General features: G+C 40.0%; 1 long non-coding RNA gene across 1 annotated transcript; it reads right to left on the bottom strand.

The window, feature by feature from the left end:
- Window positions 1–4091: 4091 nt before the first annotated feature.
- On the bottom strand, window positions 4092–7154 carry LOC125547867 (uncharacterized). Its single transcript, XR_007300815.2, has 5 exons — window positions 6813–7154; window positions 6431–6506; window positions 6219–6333; window positions 5160–5298; window positions 4092–4428 (listed from the first exon to the last, which is right to left on the bottom strand). It is a non-coding gene; the product is annotated as an uncharacterized LOC125547867 (long non-coding RNA).
- Between the last annotated feature and the right edge of the window lie 4060 nt (window positions 7155–11214).

The following is an 11214-nucleotide window of genomic DNA, read 5'->3' as shown; positions in this document are numbered from 1 at the left end:
TAAAAACCAAGATCTATCCCTCAACTACGAGGGGAGGTAAGGAACTACCATCTAGCTGTGCACTTGATTGACCTTCTGTTATGAGTAAGCTTGCGACACCTACACCTACTTCTGCTATTCATTCTGATATGTCGCATGTTATTGATGATGCCACTTCTGCTATGCATGATACTTATTTGTAGCCAATATCCTTGGGGTTTGCTTGATGAAGTGGTATACAAATACTATGATGGGGGAAAGAAATGGGTGACAGTTAGTAATGATGAAGAGCTAGCTACCATGTTTGCTAGGCATAAAGAGAAAGATAATTTTCATGTGAGGCTGCAAATTGATGTGCTTGAGCGGGCATTTGGACCTAGGATGACGGGTGCAACATCTCGGGGAGAACCAAGTCATCATAATGGCATCTCTAGCCAGAACAGTTTAGTTGGTGCACGGCGACGTGGTGGCTCGACAAGTGTGGGCAACGGCAGTAGGGTCCCCCTTGAAGTGGAGCCTGATGACTACAATTCTGGGGTTGGTGAAGAGAAGCTATATTCTGATGTTATTCAGAATTTACGATGGGCACCTCGGGCTGAAAACCAAGAGAGGCTCACAATGCAGTCTGTGTGGATGATGAGGTGGTGGGTGAGAACGAAGACCTTGCGGCTATTGAATGGGACCCTTTGAACCCTCATATGGAAGAAGGTACCATTTTTGCATCCATGACTGACTGTAGAAATGCACTTGTGACATACTGCATCAAGGTAGAACGTACTTTCAAAGTTGACAAGAGCGATCAAGTACGTTACAGAGTGCACTGTCCGACTGAGGGTTGTCCATGGAGGCTACTCGCATCTAAAATGCGAAATAGCACTAATGTTCAGGTCAAAGTGAACCCTTTTAAGCACACATGCCAGGAGTCAACCTTAGGAAGGATACAATCAGTAGAGCCAAGTCAAGATGGGTGGCAGAAGAAGTAAAGAAGTGGGTGAAAGAAAACCAGCAAGTGGGTCCAAAGGAATTGCAGAAGAACATCAAAGATAAGTTCAAGATATATTTACCATACATGAGGTTGTTCAATGGTAAACAACATGCTATGGATTCTATTTATGGTAACTGGCAGGAAAGTTTTCAATTGTTGTATTCATTCACAGGTGAAGTGGAGAGGACAAGCCCAGGTAGTATTGTAGATATTGATCACCACACCGTGGAGTACACATTCAGGGGAGTGACAAAGACCAAGGAATGCTTTAGGAGGGTTTTTGTCTGCTTTGAGGCTTGTCGCCGGGGTTTTTTGGCAGGCTGTAGGCCTTATTTGGCTATTGATGCCACTTTTCTCACAGGGAGGTTTAAAGGATAGTTAGTAGCAGCTTGTGCAGTTGATGCACACAGTTTTGTAATTCCAGTTGCCTACGGTGTGCTGGAGACAGAGTCTGAGGAGAGCTGGACTTGGTTTTTGCATAACATGCGTCGAGCTATTGCACATCCCAATGGGTTGGTCATTCATACAGATGCCTGCAAAGGTTTAGAAGTGGACGTGGACAATGTGTTCCCTGGAGTAGATCATAAGGAATGCATGCGTCACCTTGCTGCAAATTTCATGAAGAAATTCAAAGGAAAGGTGTATACCGACAATTTATGGCCAGCATCTTTGACTTGCAGTGTGAAGAAGCACAACTACCACTTGAGGTTGTTATACATGAATCCCAAAGTGAAAGAATACTTGGAAACACACCACTCCAAGTTATAGGCCAGAAGCCAATTCAGTGAACTGAGCAAAGTTAACTATGTGCACAATAATCTAGCAGAGTCTTTCAACAACGATCCGGAAACTAAAGGGTCATTATTTGGTGGATTTGCTTGACAGGATAAGGATAGAATACATGCAGAAATTTCATTATCGTGCAGGAATAGCTGAGGCAAAATTCATGGGCCACATTATCGTTCCTGCCGTGATGAATGAACTGAAGAAGAAAACAACAGGCTTGGAAATGAACATGACTCTTTGCTCGGGTACCACAACAGAGATATCATATTTGGATAAACAGAAGAGGGAATGGAGATATCCACTGGATTTAGAATCTAGAACTTGCAGTTGTAGGCAATGGCAGATAACTGGGTTGCCATGCATTCATGACTTGTTTTTCATCACTTCTCTCTCAGGTCCAGCAGGGAACATACAGCAGTATGTGCATGATTACTACTATGTTGCAAGGTTCAAAGCCACATATGCTTATGCCTTGCCTGCTATGGAGGGAAAACAACAATGGGACATGGTGGACCCTGGATTCAAGCTTTGTGCTCCAGTTCTGAAGAGAGCAGCAGGTAGACCAAGGAAGAGTCGAATCAGACCTCGCAGCGAAGGAGTTGGACTTGGAGCGAGGAAGCTTAAGTGCACAAGGTGTGGTGGGTCTGGTCATTTCGATAATTATTATGATAACATTGTAGATCCAGCGTTCGGAGAGAGTTTCGATGAAGGCTTCGATGAAAATGTTGGTCAGCAGCCGGTTGCCTCAACAGATGATGAAAATGATGGTCAACAGCCGGTTGCATCAGATGAGGATTTTGATGAGGTTCCAAATGATGATGGTCAACAGCCGCATGATTTTGACGATGATAGAAAATATCCTCCAAATAATGATTCAAGTGAGGCTCCAAATGGTGATCATGGTGATCCAAGTGAGGCTCCAAATGGTGATCATGGTGATCCAAGTGAGGCTCCAAATGATGATCCAAGTGAGGCTCCAAATGATGATCAACCTTCTGTTGTTGTGAGTTCTGCTAGGTATGTAAATCTTGCAAGGGTCAAATACTACTGTACATTTATCACTTGACATGATCTCATTACCCTTTATGTTTTGCACGGCTCTATGGTAGGTTTGAAGAAGACGCGCAAGGTACTGCAACCAAGAGGAGAAGAAGCAATGAGCACAAGGTGCACGAGGAGAAAAACAATGGCAAGAAGCTCAAGGAACAGACAAAAGCCCCAACGCTATTTATGAATAATTATGAAACATTATGAATAATGTTGTATTTCTGTTGGATGATGTTGGACCTATGTTAGAACTATGTTTGAATGATGTTGGACCTATGAATAATGTTGTATTTCTGTTTTTGATTTTTTTGAATTTTGTTTTGCTCATTTGAATTTTGGTCAAACCTAACTTTGACCAAGATTTAAACAAGTCTAAAACATCAAAATGGAAAACTAAGCCTGGATCCTTCTTAGTCAATCCAAAATGAAGCTATGGTGAGGTTTTTGAAATTTTCATGAAAAATGTGCTAAAAAGAGGGTCCAAAGGTAGGGTAAACGGCCTCATTTCTAAGCAAGGTTTTTTTCGACCTTGTCTAAATCAGCCAAATAACTTTCCTACACATATATTCTATATATATGGACTATGTGCACTGGTTTTTCCATTTTTTTGATTTTTTTTAATTTGTTTTTCTCATTTGAATTCTGGTCAAACTTAACTTTGATTAAGATTTAAATAAGTCTAAAACATCAAAATGAAAAACTAAGCCTGGATCCTTCTTAGTCACTTCAAAATGAAGTTGTGGTGAGTTTTTTGAAATTTTCATGTTCATTTCCCTAAAACACTTCTCTTCACTTCATATAAGAGAGTTTGAGATATTCGAGATATCACATAATACACATGAACTTATCATTTAAATGTACTAGATGACCAGTTGCGCCAATGGCGCAAAGGCCAAGAGTAAGTCATGTATTGAAAGAGTGTACATTAATATTATTCAGGCACATATTGAAACATATGAGAAAAAATTCCACTTGCTATAAGTACAAGCAACGCAATACCCATATAATGTTTAAGGACATATCACTATTAACAGAACCCTTAATTAGTCAGACACACATCCACACCCGAGAAGAAGATTGCACAGGGTTGAAACTTTTAAGCCTCACATTCCCAAACAATCTTAAGGAGGGCCAACAGAATTAAAATCACTGATGCAAAGTATGATGCAAAGTATCAGTAGTTAGTAATATTTATAGACACAGCTTCTTTATTGTAGTCATATGATGATGAAATCAGTACTTAAAGCAGCACCAAGGATAGCCGATCAGATAAAGAAAAATTATACATCCCACTGAACAACACTTCATGCAGGAATCATTTTAAAAGGCCCTCAGTTCTAATTTGTATAAGAGCTTGAAGCTTTGGAGCCAAGGCTACAAACCTTCAAATCCGACCAAACATCTTACCATGCAAACATGGTAAAATGGGAAAGAAAGACTCTAAATGTGACGCACCAAAAGCGGAAGAAAATGTTGAACGACCTGGGCATGAGGAGTTGTGTCGGTGACCTGGTGACGCCGAGCAGCGCGTGGATGTGGGCCTGCCTGATGACGGTGGTGGCGGCGCCCTCTTTTTTTTTTAGTTTCCTATGATCCAAAGTAGGCGCTGGAACAAAGTAATCTTTAAACACCTAAGTAGATTCAAAACAATAAGAAGTCATTTAATTGATGGAATGTAGTATTATGAAAAACATATAGCAAAGTAATTTTGCGTATGCTAGTTGCAGCATCGGCACAACACATATTCTAGCAAACAGACCTATGTTTGACACATTCTATCACAAAGTGCCTGTCCAAAGGCTTCGGCACTGTGGCTCATGTAGAAAACTGAAAAATAGCTCAACTGTAGTAGCATGCATATCTAACATCTTTTGTCCTTCCATAAAGCAACGAAAATACAGAATATACCATCTTAAACCGGTGAGCTACTTGGTTTACATCATCTCCTAGTTGACCTGAGCTACAAATTTATTGTTTCCATAAATTAGGTAAATAATGTTTGTACAATGAATTTTAAATGTCAAAGCAGCCTAGTAGTAGAAATTAAGGGATAATATCATGACGTGTGAAAAAGCTCAATAAACTACATCAACACAAGCAAAATGACAGACAAAATACATGATAATATTTTTTCGCCCATGGATATGTACTTCCAAATAGCTTTAAATTAACATCATATGCACGTGCTGAAGGAAAATTTTAATTAGATCAACCAAGGCAAAAATATATTGTGTAAGATCTCATCTCTTGTAAAAAGAAACTGGCGCAAATAGAAAGCAGAAATCTAAGACCATTTAGGAAAAGAGTTAACCAGTTAATCGGTAAAAGACAACAATGTAAGATGCCATCAGTTATAAAAAACCTGATCAAAGTGCACATAAATCACTTCCCACAGGGCACCCTCCCTTGCCTCCATCCTGAGCACCTCCATCCCGTGAGCACTCAAGCCCTGGATCCATAGTCTCGAGCTCACCCGAGCTCCGCCATCTCTGCCTCGAGCTCTGAAATCACCGCCACTAATCAGACTCTTACTTGGATACTTAACAAAAAAGAATCAGAAAGCAAATTTATTTACCAAACAACATAATGAAATATGATATAAATCGTTCCTTAGAATGAGAAGCTACAAAATAGAAGAGGCATATGTTTATATGGAAGTATTCATATATCCTAGGACGGGTTTTTACAGAGCAATCACGGGCATGCCATTATACATCTATACAAAATGATCTGCGCAAGAAGGGTGCTTTAAAAGTAGCAAGGATTAAAGTAAAAAATGCATCACAACAATTCATTACTAAACAACGAAATGAAATACGATAGCTATCAATCCTGGTAACAGGAAGCTACGAGATATAAGAGGACTACATTTATATTATTATTTTGCGGGTAGAGGATTACATTTATATGGAAACATTCAAATATCCTAGGCCTATATTTTGACCATGTAATCACAGATATGTCATTATACCCCCACCTTTTCCTTTTACTCCGCATACAAGTTTGGTCAAGCTGAAAATGGAAATGCATTATGTTTGAACACTGAAACCCCTCCTTGCAAAAGAATCAATTATAGCACCAGTTCTCATTCAATCTGATCTCTGACTGTGAGTTATTCTTGTTCTCTATAATTTAGCTTGGGGTTTCCACTTGTGTAAAACTGTAACAAATAAAGCAGGGCATGTAGCATGGGTGCAGCTCCTGTGCTGGGCACTATTGGCATGCTTTGCACACGTATAACAGGCATGGGCAAAGGTGAGAGGGTCATGGTGTACTGCACGACCTGGATGTGCACTGTGTGTATGCGTGAGGCCGTAAAGGAGAACAACAATGTGTAGCTTCTCCTCGTTTCAGTCATAAACAGAAAAATACAAAAACGAACTCAACACAAAGCTAGTGCTGGGGGAAAACCATCGAGTACCTTGTGTGCATCCTTTCTCTGGTTGATTCTTGCTATCGATTCCTCTACGACGAGCCAAGATCTGAGTCTCGTGTGTGTCCATAGGGGGAAAACAGAGGCGAGCGAGACTCCAGGCCTGTCAATCTCCTTCATTATCAGCTAAGTTGAATGGTTGTTCCTAGTAAGTGAAATGGGAATTGTACATCAAGATTCATGTAGCAGAAACGAATTACCAGAGGGAGATAGGTAGTCTGCAAATGGTACAAAGGATCCTTTTGAGCTGATCTGCTCCAAACGACTGGTTTCAAACTGAACAAGGAAATAAGCAAATGGACAAGTCATTAGAAACAACCTTGCGCAAAATAATTTGAAACATCATTATGCAGTTTACTGTCATTAGAAACAACCTTGCATAGTAGTATAATTTAGTTCCAAAGTATGTCCAGAGGTACAGGGGTACAGATCTAGTACATTTTAGTTTCAGAGTATGTCCAGAATCATACTAAATCTACAAAACCAGTATCCTTATCTGAAAGCACCCACACAGTTCATTTGACAGATGCAGTCAGCGGTAAAAGAAAGAAGGATGTCAGCAAATTAGAGCTGCACACACACCTCCAATAGTGTTTTGGCCTTAGTAGGAAACACGAACCCCCAAACACCTCGAGCTCCTTGCCCAGTGAGGGTGGAGGCAATGGTGGCGCTTCTCATGATGCAGAGGAGGCAACGACGCGGTGGAGCGGTGCCGGCGCCGCCCCGGACGATATCAAGATCGGGCGAGACGAGGCGGCTACCAGGCGAGCAAGCACCATCACAGCGCCGTGGTTGGGGAGCAGCAGCGGTGTGCAGCGTGGGAGTACGGAGGCAGCGTGGAGGCACGGGAGAGAGGGAGAGAGAAGGGGGGCAGGAGGCCGTGGCTGCCTCGTTTCCTCTCTGAGATCGAGATCGAGATCGAGAGAGAGTACCTGAGAGGAAAAGAATGTTAATGGCGAAGGATATGTATCATGCGCAGTAAATTGTAAAAAGAAATACCCTGAAGTGAGAATTTTTGGTCGCAGTTTGCAGCTTCCTCATAAGCTTAGGCATCTTCATGCTTACTATCACCCTGTCAAGCACAGTAATAAGCAACGTAAACATATCCTCACTGAAATTGCATCGTTGATCAAGATGACAAAACTGATGACTCAGATAACAAAACCAACCTTCAGATGGCAATTAGCAATCTTGATGTACACAGATGAAGCTTTGTTCCTTGCAAACCAAGTTGGTAGCAACACAACAGAATAAGGGATTGAGTGCTTAGACATTAAGCCATTAAACAAACTCGGAATTGTAGATCACCCTGTCAAGCACGGCATTACACCAACCAGCAGGTAGTGCTGCCACCTCCACACAAAGTTACTAATTCATCCTAAAGAAAAAATCACATCATGAGATGGAAAGGATGGAATTAAATCACTAACTCACGCACTCTGCACACGGAACGGCCAGCGCCGGTGTTGCTTCTCACGTAATGGCCAAAGGCGGAGGCCGGCTCCTCGACCCAGCTACGGCTTTCGACAATTTGACTAACAGTCTAACACAAAGCATATTATTAACATCAATAAGTTGGATTGGGTAATTTAGAACAAGTGACTCAACTTCTATAATTTGACCCTGCTAACACATGATTTATTGGATAATTTGGACTGTTGGGCAAAATTTAAGAGCGGAACTAATTGTTCAATTTCTAATTTTTTACTTGCATATCTTCTGAATAAGGTGAGCTCATTCTCTAAAGCAAATGCAACAGTTTTTGGGAAAATGCTTAGAAACAGTAGCGGCAAGTTGAAGATCAAGTTTGACAGAGTAAGGTCTAAATGGCATCTCCCTTTTTCTAAAAGGCAAAAGATTGAGTAAAATCCGTCTTTTGGATAGAGCAAATATATAGCTTCAGAAATAAGAACAAAGCCATGAACAGAGCATCGAGGAATCAGTATAAGAACAAAGCAAATATTATACTGAAGGTTGAGTAAAATCTGTCTTTTGGATAAAGAACAAAGCCTTGAACAGAGCATTGAGGAATTAGTATAACAATTTTGAAACACAATAATTTCGAAATCTTGCAAAATCTGTCTATTGGATTGAGCAAATATGTAGCTACAGAAATTTTGCAAAATCAACACAAAACAAGAATCTCATTTAATGAAAACAAATCTGTCATTACCTATGATCAGAATTAGGTATTGCGAAAATAAATCACTCTACTCGCTAGAGATCGGATAAGGAAAAGAAAACTAATGAGTGACAACTTCTAAGATATTGATCAGTTAAGGAAAAAATTGTTGGTGACATTATTAACCTTGTAGAAAAGCTTGAGAAACTAACAGAAACTACCACATATACTTGCAAGTGCACCACTAAGAAAAGCAATCAGGCATGTTTTCTGGGACTCTGTCCCTGCTATTTAAAAGAACTGCACTAACAGAACAAGGCTAAGGAGGAGCAAAATAAGGGTAATCGGAAGTCATGCAAGTGGGTAGACATATGTACTACCATAACTTGAAAATCACAAGCTTCGGCAAGAAACACATGCAAAGACGAAAAAGAGTTTCAACAAGAAACACATGTAAAGACGAAAAAAGTTTTTTTCAGCTAGCAGAAGATTACCAGTTCATCTTAGCCAGGCACACTGCCATAGCTTGAATGTAACTTGTACATATTATACGTATACACTGTTTTATTGAGATAGTATATCAACACTATAATGCTGAAAATGCAAGCAGATCAACAAAACTGCACTACAATCACCCATACACGCCACTAAATTTTATATGTGCACCTAGAACTATTTTATGGTGATAAAACAATGGAAGCATGTTGGCAACACAATTGTAAAATAAACTATATTCAAGGAAATCTGCACTTGCCCTGTTTGATAGCAAAGCATTTTCTACGTGTTCTGAGAATACCACAGTTTTTTAGACTACCATGCTGAAAAACAGACCACGTGCGTATTCATGTGCCTCTCGACACACATCTCCTGCCATGTATTGTGTGAACAAATAAATAATCTATATACTGGAAAAATTAATATAATGAACTTGAAGAAAACAACTATATCATTCTGACCAACTTTGTTCAAACATGACGAGACTCCAGACCACATTTTTATGTCATTAGTTCTAAAAGAAGCGATAGAAGAGTGCTGGAGGTACAAATAAGAATCATTTCATATTACAAATAGAAAATGTGAGGACTGATGGAGGTACAAATAAGAATCATTTCGTATTACAAATAGAACATACCTTTGCATCAGTAGTTGTCGATTAACAATACATTCAAACATCCAATAGATTCAAAGTGCACACATAATTACAGTACAATTGTAGACCACAGTGTATCCGTTGCCAAGTTATTTATTGTTCCATGGCCTGTAAAAATGAAGAGTAGTGTAGTGTCACACTATTGGTACAGGAAAATTGCTTCAACTACGAAAAGAAAAACATAATTTTTTTGCACAGTATAGTGCCTGACCATCAATATTATTGCAGTAAATGTCAGAAATCATATAAACACATATATCAAGAAGTTATTCTAATACTCTAGTAACATAATATAATAACTAATATATTAACAACACTATGGCTTGAAGGGTCCAATCAGAAGCTCCTACTTATTTTAGTCTGCCAAGCAATCTGTGTGTGCTGCAATCTTCAAGCAAAATTTACTTTTTGCATCACTAGTGCAGAACCGGGCAATAGCACCGGTTCGTAAGGCCCTTTAGTGCCGGTTTGGTAACCGGCGCTAAAATGTAGGCACTAAAGCCCTCCCCCCCCCCCTTTAGTACCGGTTCAGCACGAACCGGTGCTAAAGGGCAACCACGTGGCACGAGTCAGCTTCGGGGGCAGGGAGCCCTTTAGTACCGGTTGGTGTCACCAACCGGTATTAAAATGTTGGGGGGGGGGGGGGGGGGGTTGGGTTTATGATTTCTTTTTCATTTAATTTTGTGTTTTCCATTTAATTATTTTTCGTTTGCTGGTATTTTATGATACTACATATTGTACACGTTATGCATATATATAAATAGAATTTCTAGTAGAACCGATCATAATATATATATATATATCATCGAATGTCTCACAACCACCATTAATTAATTCACACATATATACACACATGTATATATATATACAATTTCTCCTAATTGGTGCCTTCGGAGCCAGTGGCATTAGCCTAGCTAATTGGTGCCTTCGGAGCATGATAACAATTGGAAGTGGTTCATGGGGGCGGTAGCGGGTAATAGTATTCTCCTTTGGGATCTATGACCTGGTCGAGCAAAAATCCCGCTATTTCCTCTTGAATTGCTTCTATGCGGTCCTGTGCTAGGAGCTTGTCCCGCACCTCTTTGAACTGTTAAGAAGGAGATCAATATGCATGTGTATTAGTTGTGTGACTAGATATCGATAATGGTGTAAAATTTGTGAATAGTATTCTGACAATCGATATCGTACCCACTCCTGTCTTTGAGATTTGCTCCTTTCGGACGCCATCATGCGAATGTTCTCACAAACGTAGTATGCACATAGATCATTCCCCGGCGCCTGCTTCAGGGCCTTTACGAGAATGGAATTTTGATCAGATAATAATTAATCAAGCATGAGTATTAAAGAGATGGCAGTTAGGTAGTACTACTTAATTACTTACCTTGAGTCGATACCATTTCAGACTTTGTTTCCATGGGCCTGGAGTGACCCTGATGAACTTTGCCCAAGCCCTGCCCGCCGACAAAGAAAATGAATAAATGGGTTATTAAATAGTTGTTATCAGGAAATGATGAACTAATTAAATAGGCCGAGATATAGTTAATAATGACTGAAATTACCTGTTGACTATCCCCTTCATGATGTTGTAGTCACTTGCTTTCTTAAGTAGCGAGTCTAGTACTTCAACTGTTCCTTGATCAACTTTAATGATTAACAAGATCCAGTGAAATCTGCATGCACACATGTTTGCATGTCTTAATTAAGCGGGCATA

The sequence above is a fragment of the Triticum urartu genome, chromosome 3A (genome assembly GCF_056163025.1).
Source record: "Triticum urartu cultivar PI428250 chromosome 3A, HENAU_Tu73, whole genome shotgun sequence".
Classification (NCBI taxonomy): Eukaryota; Viridiplantae; Streptophyta; class Magnoliopsida; order Poales; family Poaceae; genus Triticum; species Triticum urartu.
Note: the sequence above shows the minus strand (reverse complement) of the source record. Positions and strands in the feature narration are given on the sequence as shown.